Here is a 19465-nt window from a genome sequence, read left to right on the forward strand (position 1 = left end):
GATAGATAGATAGATAGATAGATAGATAGATAGATAGATAGATAGATAGATAGATAGATAGATAGATAGATAGATAGATAGATAGATAGATAGATAGATAGATAGATAGATAGATAGATAGATAGATAGATAGTGTGATATAGTTTGAATAGAACACCTTTAGTCTGATCTCTCAGATGAATATTCATCTGCAAACAATAACATATTGTTATTGTTAATCCAGGTAACTTCTACTGAAACCCCTCCAATGGTATTTATATATATCTATGACTTCTTTGAGAAGTTTAGGGTTTGGTTTTTGCTTCTTTTCTGTCCTGTGGCCTTCACGTCACACTCAGCTGTAGAAGGACGACGCAGCTTAAGTGCTGCTGCACTCACCGACATCATTGTTGTTCCTCTCGGCCGATACTGTTTAAAATAAAAAAATCACTTAACTGTTTTTGTTTGATCGAGAAACGTGTCAGATATTAGATATTAGCTGTGACTTTTTGTTTTTAATTCCTTCTCTTCGTCCTCTGTGATTATCTTCCTCCTTCACTCCCGGGCGCCCCACTCCGATGCAAACAACGTTCTCATTAATATTTCAGTCGTTGTTAGGAGAGCTGTGCGAGATGAATCCCTACAAACACGCACACACGAGCCCATTTGTGCACACTTAGGATACGGGAGCTCAACAAACCATCAAATTCTTTAAAATGTTTTTCTCCTCTTCTATTTTTACACAAATTAAAACAATGATAACTGAATTATAGACTTGAAATAATGATTTCAGGACACGCAGATGAAAATCAGAGTGCTCTATATTGATTTGAACTCACATCAATTAATATTTATTCAAAGCTTCAGTGTCAGGAAACTTTATGGCAACAAAAGATTTTTAAAAAATGTGTGTAATGAATGTAAGTGACTTCTTTTCTTCAAACTCCATGAGATAACCTTCTGTTCTTCTGGCGTTGCACCCGTTTATTAATGACTGCTTGTTGGGGATGAGGAAGTTGGCAGCCTTAATGGGTACTGGAAACCAGAAAGCAGAGGGAATTTATGGCTCAGATTTGAACAAGAAGTCAGCGGATGGAACAATGTGATCCCCAGCGTGTGTTTGGACAGAGATCAGCCATAAGAGATGAAGGACTGGAGGATTAACTAACTGAGGTCTGTTAGAAATGTCAGGATCTCAAAGATGAACAGAGTTTTGGTGTCTAAAGTGTCTTCTCCCTCCAGAGCCTGAAGTTAACTGATCAGACCAACTGATGGGGCATAAAGAGGGATTATGGGATTAAGAGAGTATAATACACGCCATTATTGTTTCTCACAGGAGTACAAATAAAGTTTATTGAAAAAGTCTGGTTGGTTAAAAATTAAATCTGAAGCTTTATACCTTTCTTTGCGACCAGACAGAAACTTATGTGATGCCAGTGGTGATTTTAGCCTCTTTTTTGGGGGGTGTTGGTGCTCAAGCACCCCTAAATTAGCACTCCTGAAAAATTAAGAAACCATCATTACAATTTTGTAAAGAAACTCAATTTTCAAACTTTAAATTCACCCAAATACTGAATAAATTTGGAATAAACGAGGACAGTCTTAACCAGTTAAATCTATGATTTTGTTTTTATTGCACAAGTCGGATCCATAAGGATCAGCTGATCAGCAACTGACCAGTCGGCGACTCTCCTGAAGTGAAACGCACCTTACCTGCAGGAGCTCCACCCCCTTTTCCTCCAACAGCATTGTTGGGGTTTTGCATTACGAACACTTTGCGGTCGGACGGATTTCATAAAAAAATAATCAGAAAAAGGATTAAATGATGTTAGTGGGGAACATGTAATTCAGACAGTGTTACCCTGAATGTTTGGAGGATGTAATACAATTTATTCAATTTCACAAACTAAACCAAGTTTGGAAAAATGTAAAAGATGGATAAAGGCCAGCAGCCGACCTCATGAGCAGCTGAATATAACAGTTATAAACAGGAAGTACCACGTGTTCATCTGTACGAAGGTAACTGCAGGTAAATTTTCCATTTTCTGTCATAATTACATTTAATGGTTAAATTAAAGGCTAATGCTTAAAGCTAGCTGTGCTTTGTTTTGTGTTTTATACGTAGATAAGTTTAGTCTTAGTTATGATCAGTTAACACTAAACAGATTTTGAACAAAGCGTTTTATTAGGTTGAGTAATTTAAAGTGGAGCGTTACATCTGTAGAATCTTAGCTAGCGCGTTGTATTGCGTGCGGCTAGCTTAGCGCTACGTTAGTGCCAGCAGTTGTTGACAGGGGGCGGGGCAGGGCGGGGTGGGGTGGGCGTGAGGGAAAGCGAAGTGGAGCATTACTATTCACACAAGGGGAGCTGTTGGTCAGGCTACTTCTTTTTGTACCATTAACTCTAAAATAGTTATTGAATCAATAACAATAAGACTTTATTTGTGTAGCACCTTTCAAACAAATGCTACAAAGTGCTTCACAATAATCAATTAAAACAACATCAGAAATGACATCAGAAACACAAAAGTATACCAAATCAATTCAAATACATAACAATAATATAAAAAAAACCACGAAGTTCAGATATCAAAAGCCTTATTTAACAAGTAAGTTTTAACTAATGGTTTAAAACAAGACAATGAAGAGGCCTGTCTAGTATTTAGAGGAAGAGCATTCCACAAATTAGGATCCCTGACCATAAAACCTCCTCCTGCCACCAGTCGAGCTCTGGGCGTGGAAAGTAATAAGAGATTTAAGGATCTGAGATTGTAAGAAGGGATACGGGGGGTAAGAAGCTCAGATAGATATGATGGTGCAAGACCATTCAGGGATTTAAAAACAAACAATAAAATGTTGAAGTCACTTCTAAAAACCACAGGGAGCCAACGCAGTGAGGACAGAACTGGAGTGATGTGCTGATATTTATGGGATCTTGTGAGAATCAAGTGTTTGCTTATGTAGGTAAACGTAGATGTTTAACAACCCGTTAAAATACACCAGAATGCAGAAAATGGCATCTAATTTATTCAAAAATTTTGGGGAGAACCCCCAGACCCCCCGCCACCATTAACACCAGTGTGTCCTCCCCACATTACAAATGCTTTTGATGCCAATGGCCACCTCGGGCCGTTGTCAGGGGCTAAGCACCCCCAAAGATCAGATTCTAGAATCGCCCCTGTTCAAGTTTCTAAACAGGGATTTGAGCTACTAACTAACCTGTTTACAATAGGACGGTTAAATTGATGTTTACAACTAGCTTTTTGCTAGTGTTTTAGCTTTAACAACCCAGTTTCAGCCTCATCAAATTACTCCAGTCATTCCACACTCAGCTTCATTGCATTTTCACCAAAAGGAAGAAGTTTCTCTGTTTTTTTTTCTTCCATATCCTTTATACACTTCAAAATATCTGAACTATCCCTTTAGCACACTGTGTGCGTCACGTCAGCCTGTGTGAGTTTGTCTGTCCCCGCACTGTTACAGTGTCCATGCTCATCAAGAAGGTCCGCACTGACCTTTGTGAAGCCTCAGGAGATAATGAGCCATCTACCGGACAGAACGACGGCGATTAAAGCAGCGGCGGCATTCAGCTGCGTAACAAAGACGTCCTGATGCATGCTCAATAATTCAAGTAATAATAATAAAATAATAAAGACATTTCGCTCCTGTAGCCTGGCTTTGGATAACAAAAGGAAAACATCAATTCCAGGGTTTGGAGCTCTTTTTGATGCAGATTTGCCACAACTTTTTAATTCCTTCGGTGTTTTTGATTAGACACACAGAAGAGCTGCTTTCAAGGCTCAGACAGGCTCCCAGAGGACGGCCTGGCCTTTCTGAGCCCCTTTCAGTCCGTCTCTAATGGGATGTGCTGCATTCAAAGGACGAAACAATAACAGTGAAGCAATGGAGCGGAGGAATGGAAACGATATCTCACGCACGAGGATGTAAACATTTCCTTTGATTCCTTCACAGCAGAAAACAGATCTCACCTTTTCGTGCCGTTTGAATGGAAGAACTGTAAACGCACCCGTGCACATGCACTTTTCTTCACATGACTAATCTAGCACCAAGCATGCGGTCGCTGCATTCATAAAATTTTAAACAAACCCATTATGTTATGTTTTATTTTCCTTCCACGACACAGTGATAAAAAGTTTGTGCATTCTTGAGCGTTTACCCCAATTAACGGGTTTCTTCCATCAAAACTTCATCATTTCCTTCCCACAAATGTGTTTGTGTGCTGCACCGTGTGACTTTTCATCCGTGCTGTCAGGGACGGCCTCTGAGGGATGTTCCAGCTGTAAGGTGTCGTGCCTCCGTGGGTTTTATTTTATTTTTACTCTTTATTCTATTCTCTGGCTCAGTCCTGAACACTGAACCTGTCAGTGTGTCAGCGTGGTCTCCTCCGGCAGCCCCGTCCCCTCCTCGCCTGCTGCTTTTATCTGTCGCCTCCTTCACAGCTCCCTCTGACTCTGACCTGCAGAGCCAGTAAACTCATGTTAACACGCGCCGTCATGTCACAATGGACCAAATTAAGTTAGAAGGAAGAACAAGAAGAACACGAACGCTTTTGGAGAATAATGCAACAACTTTAAGCTTATTATGGTTTTATTATTTTAAAATGTGGGGACCTGAGCTCCAACAAATAACTAATTTATAAGTTTTGCTCTCATTTGTTCACCCACGTTTGTCTTTTAGCAAAATGTCTAATGACAGACTTTAATTAAATTACCGTATTTTCCACCGTACACGTCGCACCGCCCAATAAGATGCATCAGTCTAAATATGTTTAATATAGTGGAAAAATCTATAAATACACCGCTTCACCGTCTAAGTCGCATCTATTATACATCACCGCTGATGCGTCGCGTTTGTTATGTCACCGCTGACAACCCGGAAACGTGGGCCGGTGTTGTGCCAAAAATCGATTGGTTGCCAAATGGCGGCCGCTGGAGCGTGCACAGGAGGACTTTAACAAGAATTCAACTAGATTAACACTTAAAAACAATTATTTGTTTGTTCGACATAATAATAAAGGTGTGTCTCAGTCTAACTTTTGATTAATAAATGCACTTTGGCGGTCAAATCAGATGCATTTCAAAAGTATTCGCTGCCTCGGTGCTTCAGGAGTGCGCAGACAGGGAGGAAATCAGGAAGGAGGAACACTGTGCATTTCTTTCTAATTTAACAAAATAAGCACTTAAAACAATTGTTTGTTTGCTCGACATTAAAGTAAAGTTGTGTCTCAGTTGAACTTTTACTTAATAAACGCACTTCAATGGTCAAATTAGTTGCATTTCACCGGGGCGGCGCAGAGAAATGAAGCTGATTTGACGGTTGCTCCGGGTGAGCTGGATGAAGGTGGCAGGTTATGGCAAGCTGATTGCGTCATTAATAGCTACTTTTGCCTATTACGTGACACAACGGCATGCCATATAGCTCGAGTGCCATCTAGCAGCTGATGGTAGTGTTCAATATTTTTTGTCACAATGAATGAAAACGGTCATATCTGAGACAAAAATTAGTTTATAAATATGGAAAAAAATCTGGGGTATAAGTTGCAGGGCATGTAAATTATGCAAAAAAACCTGCGACTTATAGGCCAAAAATATGGTAATTACAGGATCTAAAACTCATTAACATTTGGAGTTAATCTCAACATGGCCGCTACAGCTAATCAACCTTAGCCAGCTCAAAAATGGCTGACCGTTACAGATAATGAGCTAAGCTAGCTGTGCTAACTTCTAACACATGTGACTAATAACACGGGGTTGTTCATAATGTCGTTTACAACCAAAACGCTGTAATTGTGTCTGTTTTATTCATGGTTTTTAGCTCAAACTCTGACATAAAAGGCGCAATTTATATTCAAGGAACCTTTAATTTGTGCATTTCTGAAAGTGTCATATTAATAACTACAATTTTATGGTTAATTCTTTTCAAAAGTGGGAGTTTTTAACTCAAACATGACAGGTTTTGCTTCTATTTGTTCCTTTTGGTTTAAGGATGTGAATAATTTTTTTTAAAGAACATAAACAAAATGAAAGAAAGGGAGTTTGAGCTTTAGGTGGACTTTCTGATTTTGCTGCGTTTGTGCGCTGATGAATAAAAACGAGGGAGAACAGGTTCATCGTTTGTGCTGCAGGAAAAAAAACCCAGTTCCCTTTGAGCCCAGTCTGATTTATATCAGTTATTGAGCCTCCAACCCGTTGGAAACTTTCAAATGGAGCTAAATAAAGTTACAATGTGCAGACCTTCAGCTGTTCGGTCACATCTAATTCCCATAAAGGATGATGAGTCAGACTGAACAATGAGGCTCCTGTCCAGATCAGTCCTGCATCTGGGCACAGACGCAGATCCACTTAACGTGAGCAGGCGCATCTCCACGGGGATCAGATCAAAACGTAGACCGTGCGCTTGGCACGGGTTGTGTCTGATTTAGCCTGCCTTCGGAGAGGGAGTGGAACGGATGAGATTGATGAGAGCGGCACCAGCTTGGCTGCTTTAGATGGAGAGGAGCATCATGGGACTAATCAAGCTCACAATAGACAAAAGGAAAACATCCAGCAGAACGGGAGCTCATTCCGTTTGAGGCAAATGGCATTAAAATGCTTTTCTGTAATGGCTGCGTTGTCTCAAGAGGAACGTGGGTGTCTCACCTCATTGATTTCCACTGAAAATCAGATGGTGCACTGCTTTACAGCATCATTACGAACCCTTCCCATTGCCCATAATACACCTCCCCCGTCACGTAGGTATTAATGGGAAAATGTGAGTTAACTTGTGTCTGCGGCCGGAAAGTATAGTGCAATTGAATAAACGCAGAGCGTGCACAGAGACATGTTAGTCACAAACCAAATTCTGAAAAAGTTGTGTTAAAGGTGCATAAAAACAACATGCAGAGGTTTGCACATCTTATAAGCCCAAATTTTATTCACAGTAAAACATAATAAAGATGAAACTTTTGCAAACGTTGCACAACCACTTAGGTTAACTGGCAACAAGTCTGTCGAACAAAAGGAGCATAGAGAGGCTGAATCTCTTAGAAGAAAAGATGAGCAAAGTTCACCAGTGCACAAAAATTATGTCTAAAAATGCTGAAACGATTTCTGACTAATGTTTCTCAACTAAACTTTGGGAAGACTTTGAAAATCTCGTCATCTGCAGTTCATAATATCATCAAAGTCTGCCTCTCGGATGGTATGGGGGTGCATTAGTGGGCAGCTTACACATCTGGAAAAGCAGCACCAATGCAGCAGATAAGACCGGGGACTGTTGAGCAGCTTGTATCCTAAATGAGACAAGAACGAGACATTACCTTCTGTGGGAGTTCCTGCTGTCCTGAGGTCACAGGACGGCACCAACTGGCTTCACCTGTGAAACATTTCCTTGATGAGACGACAGGAGCATAAAGGCAGCAGATGACTTCTCCTCGCTGCTGGATCATTAATGGTAGTCGTGCTTCTAGCCACTTTGTGCATTCTTGAATTTAAAAAGACGCACCTGTGTCCTTTTGCTATTTCAGCTGCATCCCTTGTGACTTACCTGTTCCTGGACTCCTCAGTGAAACCCTGGAGGTCTCCTTGTCGTCTCCTCAGCTGTCTTCCTCACCTTCCAAACATGCACCACCAGAAACCATAATTCCCTCCACGTCTCCTGCCTGCACTCATACATTGGAACATGTCCTCCTCGACGACTCAGTCTTCTTCGTGTAAGGACAAAGACAATCAACATTCTCGACGTAGTCCTATACCTGACCCTTCTCCTTGCCCCTTCCTGATATTGTCTGTTCAGTCGTTCACTGTAAATAAATTCATTAAGTTTCTTCGCAGAAGTCTGTTCATTTTCACTCCTTGTCTTTGAGTTGTCATTTAGTCCTAACACCTTCAGAAGTCCAGCAGCTGGTCTCCTCAGGTCCTGGACATTTAGCTCGTTGCTAAAAGAAGACCTGAAGCCTTGCAGGCTGTTTGTAATGCTGGACAAACAAAAAGATGAAGGGCAGAGAGGGGTAACGTTAACCTCCCTGTGGTACCATGTCTTGGTACACATCATCTGATATGTTTGCTTTATTCTGTTGTAAAAAAAAAAAAAAGGGTTTATGAGATTTGCATGTCATTGTTTTCTGTTTTGAGTTAAATTTCACGCAACGTCCTGAAGTTTTCATGCTGGGGTGGACAGCGCAAAGCTTGGCCACAGCCCGTGATGGAGGCGGAGGTGCCTGTCAGTCGGAGCTGCTCCTTCGGGAGACGAGGAATAAAGAAATATTCTCAAAGCCTTATCGTACATCACCTCTGTGGCTCAACGTTCACCCTCTCTGCCTGTCCTACAGTCCGTTTAGCTTCACCTGTCTCGCCTCTTTTCATCTTTTTTAGATTCAGCATCGCAGAAGAGTCTGTGAAGCTTCAAAACGTCTCCTGAAGGGGTTGAGGTGACATTAGCTCCTGGAGAGGAAGCACGAAGACATCCACGCTGCCTTGTCCTAATCAGACATTAAAAATAAAAGACCGTTTCTAAAACATACACATCAGAAACTGGGCTCCTAAATGTTTCAACTTGAGTAATCTTCTGCTGGACTCTCATCGGCTGCACACAGTGACAGCTGCAAGTGGACGACATTTAAACTCCTCCGTGGCGATGTCTAAACAAACCTTGATGCACCGTGCATATCCACACGCGCGATTACAAATGCACACAAACACATGAAACGGGCTGCTGGATGGTGTTGCCATGGGAACGGGGAAAGGTAATGGCCATGTTCTTGAGCTGGTGCCACAGGGGGTGAGGGGCAAATGCACGGGGTGAGACCGAGTCAGAATTAGGGACAAAAGAGGCCAGATTGAACTCACAACTGCCACCGTCAGCAAACCGACAACGAAAGCAGCAACTTGAAGAACTCATGCAGAAAATAAGCGGCGTTGTTCGGCTGTTTGCTCGGCTGCACGTTTGGCTCGTGTGGGAAATGGTTTTAGCTTTGATGCAGATAAAACCGCAGGGCGTCTTTGACTGTTTAGCTTGTTTACTATATCTGGTGTGTGAAGAAATAAACCCAAACTGCGATGAGTTATTCCACAGCCAGCACGCTTTGGTGTGCAGCAAACCAACATTTTAAGAAGGACGCGTCTTTTTCAAAAAGTACAAACTGAAGTAGATGTCAGTAAAAATAATCCTCCACGTTGGATGAAGTGTGGGCAGCTCTGGACAACAGCAGACAATTATTTTAAGGTTTTTCTGCCAATTACCGTAGTTTACAAGTTGCCTTATCGCTCACTAAGTTGGTGATCAGCTGCTGCTGTGGCTGCCATCTTCCTCCCTCTCCTCCTCCTCCTCCAGCTCACAGCTCGACGCCTCCCTTTGTGTCACTTTGCCCACATGATGACAGGGGGCTTTTAAAAAAAGCGACGATCCGCCCAGATTAAAGAGATTTAATTACGGGGCTGGAGATAAAGTGGGGGGTGTCCAGGCCTGTCCTACTGACAGGGGGTGAGAAGGAGTTTGAACTGTGTGGGCATCAGCGCTGCTTCACGTGGATTTAACAGAAACGCACATTCACGGTCAGAATGTGTTTATTTTTACTCTGAGTTTCTAACAAAGATCTTTTCTTGGGGGGCTGCAAGGAAAGTAGATTAATGGCAAAGGAAGCACAAGTTCTGTTGAAATGATGTTTTGTATTTCTATAAAATGTGATTAAACTAAAGCGGAAGTGACAGCAACTTGTCCTCCACCAGCCTCAGAAAAATATCTTACCAAGACCATATTAAGAATAAATAAAGTTTCTGCTCAGACACATCAGGTTTTCTGTTGACATCAATTAAAAAATAAAATTAAATACAAAAAGCCAAATTACTCATAATTTATTAACACCCACTGGAAAACATGTGAATTTTTCATACGAGCTACAAACTGTCAGGCGTTCACATTCAGGATCTGTGATGGGAAGTGTGAGTTTTAGATGTGCCTAAATTTATTTATTTATTCCTTTGGGTTGCTCCCTTCTTCAAGGATTCAAGGATTTTTTATCGTCATACCAGCTCACATTTGCATGTTTGTGGTACAAAATTTGGACTCAGGTCCCAGGTCAAGCAGCCAAACAATTAACAAATGAATAAAAACAAAAGAGAATAAATAAATACATAAAGTTTAAAAAAGATGAAGCTGAATTAAGTGTTCATCTCGTGTTCATCAGTCTGACAGCTGAAGGGAAGAAACTGCTTCTGAGCCTGTTCCAGCCTCTTTCTGGGAGGGGCTGGAACAGGCTGTGCAGGATGAGTGGAGTCCTTCAGGATGCGGAGCGCCCTCCCCCTGCATCATGAAGTAGAGGTCCGAGGTGGTGGGAAGGCTGCTCCCCACGGTTGGGGGGTTCTTTAGGGGTCACCACAGCGAACTGAGTCGCATGAAGACTTGGCAGTTATTTTTACGCTGGACGCTTCACGACACAAACACAGACCACCGAGCTACCACAGCCCTCTGTGTGGAGCGGAGAGCTGCCATCTAGGGTGTCCGGGGGAGCAGATGATCAAGGTTAAGGGCCTTGCTCAAGGGTCCACAGTGGGGCAAATGAGGGTGGATGGGTGCTTCACCTTTCCCAACCACATTTTGATGTTGTCTGTACCGGGAGTTGACCAGACGATCATCTGATCACAGGTCCACCTGTTTACCGCATCAAAACAACCATCGACATCAGCGAGGACCCTCACCAGTACACATACCACAAGAACCGATCAACAGAGGACACCATCTCCTCTGTGGTCCACACTGCTCTCACCCACCTGGAGCAGAAGGACTCTTACGTCCGTTTGCTCTTTGTGGACTTCACTTCTGCCTTCACCACCATGATCCCCCAAACCCTGATGGACAAACTACTCACACTAAGACTAAGCCCCTCCATCTGCAACTGCGTACTAGACTTCTTAACAAACAGAACACAGTCAGTGAGGATCCACAACTTCTCCTCCTCCACCATAACCCTCAGCACTGGCTCTCCTCAGGGATGTGTGTTGAGCCCCCTCCTGTTTACTCTGCTCACGTATGACTGTGCAGCTACCCATCCAGGCTGTCACATTGTAAAGTTTGCAGATGAGACAGTGGTGGTGTGATGCATCACAAACAATGATGAGTCCAGCTACAGGCAGGAGGTGGAACACCTGGAGAGCTGGTGCAGAGAGAATAACCTTCACATCAACGTGAAGAAGACGAAGGAGATGATCGTGGACTTCAGACGGAACAAACACACCTACCAACATCTTTGTTTAAAACTTTAGCATTAACTGTTTACGTCAATCCGGGCAGCACGGTGGCGCAACTGGTAGAGCTGCTTCCTCTCAGCAAGAAGGTTGCCGGTTCAAATCCTGGATTGGGTACTCCGGTTTCCTCCCACAGACCAAAAACATGCATGTTAGGCTGATTGGTAACTAAATTGTCCCTAGGTGAGAGAGAGAGTGAATGGTTGTTTGTCTCGTTTGTCCCTATGAGTCCCTGTGATGGACTGGAGACCTGTCCAGGGTGTCCCCCGCCTCTCGCACAGTGATGTCTGGACATGGGCACCAGTGATCCCAGCAACCCCCCCAAAAAAAGGAAGAAGCAGGTAAAGATATGGATGGATATGGATATAAGATGGATGGATGTTAAAGTCAACCCTGTTTGCTTGTCTGTTAGCAAAATATTTTATCAACAGCCAGACGGATTTCAACAAAACTTTCAGAAAGTAGTCTTCAGATGTTCATCTACAACTGATGACCTTTTAGTTTCAATCTAATTGAAGGTGGTCACCACAGAAAGTGGCTATAACTCAGGTAGTATTACAAGTATTGAGCTGAAATTTGATGAGGTTGTAGCTGAGAGTCATTCACGACTCATCCGCTGAGCCTGATATCTCATATTAATATAATGTTATTTTCAAGGTTTGACCACGAATCTGTAATGTCTCACCATGAAGTGATCCTGGTGTAAAACTCCGTTCTAAAAGTCAAGTTTTATTTCTGTAAAAAAAATAAAAAAAGATTCAGGTTTTACTTGTTGTCTCCGTCAGGGTGCCTGCAGGCACAGAGCCTCATTACCTCTCCAGGTAGGCCATCACTGTCCTGCAGCAGCTCCCTGCGCCCGTCATCATTCCCAGCTCTGCTCCTTCAATTAGGCCGGGCGGTCCCGTCAGGAGGAGCCTGACTGACTGTCATCACGAACAAACTACACCTCAGGATTCACACGAACACTTCCTGCCTGTCCGTCACAGCTGTTTGGATTCAGATCCTTGATTTGGAGGCAACTCGTTCGCTTGGACAGTTGCACAAAGCGTGCACGCACAGGTTTGCTTGTGTTTATTTGCTTCTGCAGGTAAAAAGCGATACGACGAAGTGTCCAAAAGTATTTCTTTTTCAGCTTCCTGCTTCGGCTCTTTGTGTGAGATCTTGTTATGTTTTAAAGACGTCAGAGCGAACAAATCATGTATCGTGTGAGATTTGTCACCACGCCACATCCCGTCCTCTAATTGGCTTCGAAAGGTGGAGAGTTATTGGAAAATATATTTTTTTAATCTTTTTTTATGCGTTTCATTTTTAGAGCTGTGAAAAAAAAAAAAGACAAATCAGGTCTTTTTGTTTGTTTCCTCTTCCAAACGCCACATTTCTCAAAGCTCATTAGAGTCTTAAACTAAACAATTCTTTGTCACAAATCCACTTTTCTTTTTCTTTTTACCATAACAATGCCAGCAAATTTGTTGCCATGGCAACACGTGTTTGGCCTGTTGGAGACGAAAACGATGCTAATTATATGCAGTTATTTCTCTTTTGTGAAAGCAGCAAAAAAAAGAAGAACTTTGACTTTTCCCACTTTAAATAATTTTCTTTTGACATTCCTATCATAAGCACAAATTATGTGTTGACATATATTAATAAAACTAGGCTCACATGAGGGTGAAAATGAGTTTTTAAATGTCACCAGGAGTGGAGGGACTGAATCAGACTGACCTATATCTTCAGCAGAAAGCCTGTTTATGTGTTGCCGCTGGTATGGAGGTAAATTATTCAGCGAGGAGACTCGTCGCTCAACAAACATTGAGTGACAGGGAGGAGAGAAAATTGATCTTGGCAACCGTTTGACACAATGTGGATTAATCACCTTGCTGCCCAGAGGGGAGAGGACCGAGAGGCGAGCTGATGGCACACATATGACAATTAGAGCCTCAAATGGTGACGAATGTGTGTTACTATTGTCATTTATCTGTTTAACTTCAGGATGCATCATCTCAGCTCATTAAAGCAGAATTCACACATTTGGCATAAAAAAATGCTCTTATTTGAAATGTCTGAAAGAGTTTGGTCAAACCTTTGGAGACTCAAAGTCGTCTTTTCAACATCTGTTGTTCGACGTCAGCAGACGTTCAGAATAAAATCCTAAAATGTCCGAGAGCGTCGCTGTGTGCTCGCTCTCTGGAGCTTTCTGATGATGTCATAGCCTTATTTGCATCAAAGTGCATGCACAACAAACAAACAAACAATGTAAAAACAAACTATAAATAGTCACCAGATGTAAGCAGAGCTCTGTGCGTGACTAATGATTACCGTAATTTCTGGACTATAAGCCGCTACTTTTTCCACAGACTTTGAACTCAGCGGTTTATAGTGTTGCAGCTAATTTATGGATTTTTTTTGGACGCGCTAACGAGCTTCATGCCACCAACACATTTAACCTCGTCACACCCCGGCACTCACAAAGCTGCCCAATACATGTTTCTCTTTTTGGAGGGGGGGCGGTGTCCTCGTGACTCAATGAGTATCTGTATACCGTATTTTCCGGTGTATAAGTCGCAGGTTTTGCATAGATTTGTCAGTCCTACGACTTAAACGCCGAAGTGACTTATATATGTTTTTTTTTCCATATTCATGATGCAATTTTTGACTGATGCTTTAAATTTTGAAGAACTACAACAGCGAGTCCTCCCATGCGCCCTCGCTTCACTCAGCTGGTGCAGGCGGAGGAAAGCTGGAGAGTTAGCGGCTCCGGCCAAGACGGATGGACGGATGGACAGATGGACGGACGGACGGACGGATGGATGGATGGATGGATGGATGGATGGATGGATGGATGGACGGATGGATGGATGGATGGATGGATGGATGGATGGCCACCAATGCAAAATGAAGCTGTTTTGACCATTAAATAATAAATGCGACATATATCTTTTTTCCTCTTCATGGTGCTTCTTTTGACTGATGCGACTTATACTCTGGAAAATAAAGGTAAATAAAGTAAAATAAAATCTGACCTATGAAATTACCGGACAGGTCACAGTGGGGCAGTGGGGGTGGGGGACTTTGTTTCTTCGTGAAGATATTAACCATTGACTCCCTGGTAGGCTACTGTATTATTTCTTTCATCAGCTGTGTCACGCTGTTCAGAAAAAAAATACATTTACTGTACGTAATTGTGCATGTTACTAATACATATTTAATAAAAAGTGTTTAAAAAATAGTGTAAATATCTCGTTATAACATGAACACCCATGGTTTATATACAAGTGCAGCCTATATATGTACAAATTATTATATATTTTTTAAATTTAGTGGGTGTGGCTTATATTCAGGTGCGCTTAGTAGTCCGGAAATTACGGTAGTTCACATCAGTGGTAAACTGGGTAAAAGTTCAACTATTTCTTCTGTTCATAAACTAGTAAAAGCACATCTGGTGACACACACAAAACACAAACAAATAAACAAGTAAACAAGAACAACTATACCTGCTGCAAACGTCTGCATCACGGAAACACAGGAATTATTTCTGCACTGAAGCATCATCCTGCCTGTCCTCATCAATATGATGATCGTTAAACACAAGAATCATGACCCACTGGTACAGCGGCATTATTACCAGCCGGACCAGTTTGTGTCCAGCTCCACAGAGCGTCTGCCTCAGGTTACATGAATTATTAAGACTTTAAGACGTTCAGTTGCTCCTGAACAAAGAGAGGATGGAGCTGCGGCTCAAACACACTTCATGTAGCAACTCATCACGGACGCTGCAGAAAATTATCTCAGGAATCAAAACGTTATTTACTCACAAACTGTGAGGCCATAAATGATCATACTGATTTCTCTTTAGGACATTTCTACAGACAAACATACGTTTTTTTTTAAACATCACATCTATTTCTGACTAACATTTTTATTGCAATAGCGTAAATGTTACGGTCATGATGACTTTTTGTGATGTGTTACGTTTTGTTAGGCATCAGAACTTCCTAACATGTTGGAGGACTGTTTTTAGAACATTTTCAGTTTCCACAAATTGTTCCAGACACTGTAAAACTTTTAGAAAGAATTATTAAGACCAGGATAAATAAATAAAGCAGCATTTTTGTCACTATAACTGGCTAATAATTACTTTTTATGAGTCTTTTGTGTAAAAAGAGTTAAAGATTTTTTAATTTTTTTCTTGATGTTTCGATCAAAGTTAATAAATCAATGCAGTGAAATGTGCAGCTTTTGATTCCTTTCTGTAATGAAAAAAAAAGAGTTTCCAACAGGATAAATATTGAAAATACGCAGCAGAATAGTATAGTTCATGCTATCCAGACAGTAAATATACTTTAACACTCCATCTTGTGTCACATAAATAGTTGTTTTTTGTGGTTAAACCTGCTAACGCCAATTAAAAACAATCCAGGGAACAGTTTTACTCATGCATATTTTTTCTGTTATTTGCTTGATGAGAGCCACAGGAGCAGCAGATCTGAACAAATCATCATGCACTCTTCAGCCAATTAATCAGTCTGGCTATGATTTCATAAAACAGCAAAACAAGAGGTGATGCTTTTTAATTCATTCACCAAATTTATATTCTGATAGACAGAAAAACATATAATTTCCCTCCTATTTGATAACAGTCCTCTGTTTAACGTGCAATACTTGAACTCTCCAGTGGGGGGCAGCAGCAGGTTTTAAATGTGGGAAGGCATTGGACGACAAGAAGCATGCAGAGACTGTTACTGATGCCACTGAGTCCAAGTCAAGTCAAATTTATTTCATCCATTCATCCATCCATTTTCTTTACCCGCTTATTCCATTTTGGGTCACGGGGGTCGCTGGTGCCCATGTCCAGCAATCACTGTGCGAGGGGCGGGGTACACCCTGGACAGGTCTCCAGTCCATCACAGGGACACATAGAGACAAACGAGACAAACAACCATTCACTCTCTCACTCACACCTAGGGACAATTTAGAGTTACCAATCAGCCTAACATGCATGTTTTTGGACTGTGGGAGGAAACTGGAGTACCTGGAGAAAACCCACGCATGCACGGAGAAAACATGCAAACTCCACCCAGAAAGGCCCCTGGACCGGGGTTTGAACCAGGGACCTGCTCGCTGAGAGGCAGCAGCTCTACCAGTTGCGCCACCGTGCTGCCTCCATCAAATTTATTTATAAAGCACAATTAAAAACAATTTTTTTTTTTAACCAAAGTGCTGAACAATAAAAGAAAATGGCAGAAATTAAAATATTTTTAAAGCATGAAAAAACCCAGCATAAAACATAAAACATTAAAACAACTCATCCTGGATTAAAAGTAATTGAAAACAGGCGTGTTTTTAAAAGAGATTTAAAAACAGGAAGTGAAGTGGCCTGTCTAATGTTGGGGGGGGGGGGGGGGGGGGGTTGTTCCAAAGTTTAGGGGTCGTGACTGAAAAAGCCGGATCTCCTCTGAGCTTCAACCAAAAGAAACTGATCAGATGATCTCAGTGCCCGTGAAGATTGAAAAAACATATGGTTGAAGTAGGTCAGAGAGATATGAGGTTTCAAGGTCATTTAGGCACGTAAAGGTCAACAGGAGAATTTTAAAATCTATTCTGACATGTACAGGGAGCCAGTGAAGGGAGGACAAAACTGGTGAAACATGAGAAAACCTATGAATTCCTGTTAAGAGCGGAGCTGCAGCATTTTGGATGAGCTGGAGACGTGAAAGGGGGACCTGACTGACCCCAATATAATTAAGTTGGGTTGGAATGAAGGCATGGACTAATTTTTCAAAGTCAGATCTGGTCATCACAGACTTAGATATCTGCCTTAACTGGAAGAAGCGTTTTGGCAGAACAGAAAATCAGAGGCTAAAATCATCCTGAGATTTGTAACAGACTGCTTAAGATATGTCTCAAGAGAGTCAAGGTTTACAGGAAGAGGAACAGCAGAAGAGCTAGGGTTAAACGCAATCACTTCTGATCATTAAAACTTAAAAACGTTGAATCCAAGCCTTAATGTCATCAATAAATTTTAACAGAGGGTGAATGGAGCAAGAACTATTGGGTTTACGGGCAGATAAATCTGACCATCATCAGCATAACAGTGAAATGACAGACCATGTTTCTTCAGTCTAACAGCACGTCAAGTTTCTTCTGTGCGGCTGGTTTGATCTTAAACACTTTCATGAGTTTCCTTACAAAGGGTCAGAAGTCAGAGCAGCAGTGAGTTGGTTAAACTTCTGAGTGAGGTCTTCTCGGACATGTCATCAGACATGTTGCTGCAAAGGAAAGAACTCCAGCGTCATTTAGTCTGTGATAAAACATCCCGTCTCATCCCAGCATTCCCTGGCATAAACAGTTTCAGTGTTCGAAGGCTGATTTGCAGTTTGAAGAGTGGACTGTACTCACAGTACGGGGTGGGAGGCACAGTGCTTCAGCAGCAGTGTGGGAGGGGAGTTTTGAAAATATGGGAGTGAAGGCAGCGAGCTCTGATAAAACACTAGGATTAAGAGCTCCAGCGGGTGGAGTGGGGTGATATGGCTGTCTCCAGGGTGATTCTGATGTTTACCCAGCTATTATTATCAAATCAAACCAGCGCACATCCCCTGTCACAAGGAGACAACAAGAGCAATGAGTCAGAGGAGGATAAAAAGACAAATGAATCCATCCAGAAGAGGAAATGAAGTTTCATTAGACGTCACCTGAAGGCCCATAGGCAAGAACTGACATGTGACAGAAACTATTTAACATTACGGAAGAAAATGAGCTCATTTAAGTCACTCATCAGACATCCGTGAAACCAACAACATGAAGTGGAACGGAATTGTGTACTTAAGGTCCCAGTTGCACCAAAAATAGCAAATATATAAAGTATAAAAAGAAACATTATCCAAGGATCTAAGATATACACTGAACAATAATAACATAATATAATATATGGTGTATTAAACAGCAGCCTGAACATGAGTCTGCTGTGAGCAGATGGGTATGAATACAGCAGCTTATGGGTCAGAAATCAGCAGCATGAAGTGTCAAATCTCCAATCAAAGTGTCATCACAGTGATTATTCTGGTTGGAGATTCATGAGTCTAACAGCCGCAGGGTAGAAGCTGTTCCTCAGTCTAGTGGTTCTACGCTTAATGCTCCTCAACCTCCTGCCTTTGGGGAGTGGGGCAAAAAGTGTGTGTGCTGGGTGAGTGGGGTAGTTCATGATGCAGGTGGCCCTCTTCCTGCATCTGGAGGTGTAGATGTCTGTGATGGTGGGAGACTGACTCCAACATCTTCTGTGCAGCCTTCACCACTCTCTGCAAAGGGTGTAAGTGTGTTTGCTCCTTCTGAAGTCCACAATCATCTCCTTTGTCTTCTTCACATTGATGTGAAGGTTGTTCTCTTTGCACCAGCTCTTCATGTGTTCCACCTCCTGCCTGTAGCTGGACTCATCCTTGCTTGTGATGCATCCTACTACCACCGTATCATCTGCAAACTTTACAATGTGACAGCCTGGATGGGTAGGCGCACAGTCATACGTGAGCAGAGTGAACAGGAGGAGGCTCAACACACATCCCTGAGGGGAGCCAGTGCTGAGGGTTATGGTGGAGGAGAAGAAGCTGAGCAGCTTTATCTTTTATTCTTAGCATCTCTTTTATTTATTGTGTGAAATTTCCTTATTATATTAAACTCAAGGAAAGCACTTTATGTTATTTTAAGAACATACTTCTTAGGATGATTCAAGTATTTTAATAAGCCCCTCAATAAGTTCTGTCTATAAAGTTTTAGTTAAACAGTTAGGAGTCCGAGCGTTGCAAAAGATATAATATTGTTTAAGAGTTTTTGAATTATTGTTCTTCTGTTGCTTTCAGAAAACACCGGTGTTGAAAGGGTTGAATTGTTCCAGCTGCATCGACTGAAGTTGTCAGGACTGGTGTTTTAATTTGTTAGTTTCTGGTTTTTTCTGTTTTATTTTTAGGACTGGTTATTGTTTGTGATTCTTTGTCATTTCTCCAGTTCCCTGTTTTCCTCTGTGCCATCAGTCTGCTCCAGTACTTTTCCATTGAGCCTGCCACGCCCACGCCCACCTGCTCCCTGTTTTCTCCGTCACAGCTGTCTCCCATCGTCTCATTGGTCCCAGCCTATAAATCGTCATCGTGGCTCCTGCACCTTAGCTTCTCGTCCAAATGTGATCGTGTGGATGGTTAACGGTGTAAAAAACGCATCACTGTGCCTTTTGACGATGAAAAGACCGCAGCTCTGAGCAAATAATTC

Source organism: Nematolebias whitei, chromosome 15, assembly GCF_014905685.2.
Source record: "Nematolebias whitei isolate Nwh7 chromosome 15, NemWhi1, whole genome shotgun sequence".
NCBI lineage: Eukaryota > Metazoa > Chordata > Actinopteri > Cyprinodontiformes > Rivulidae > Nematolebias > Nematolebias whitei.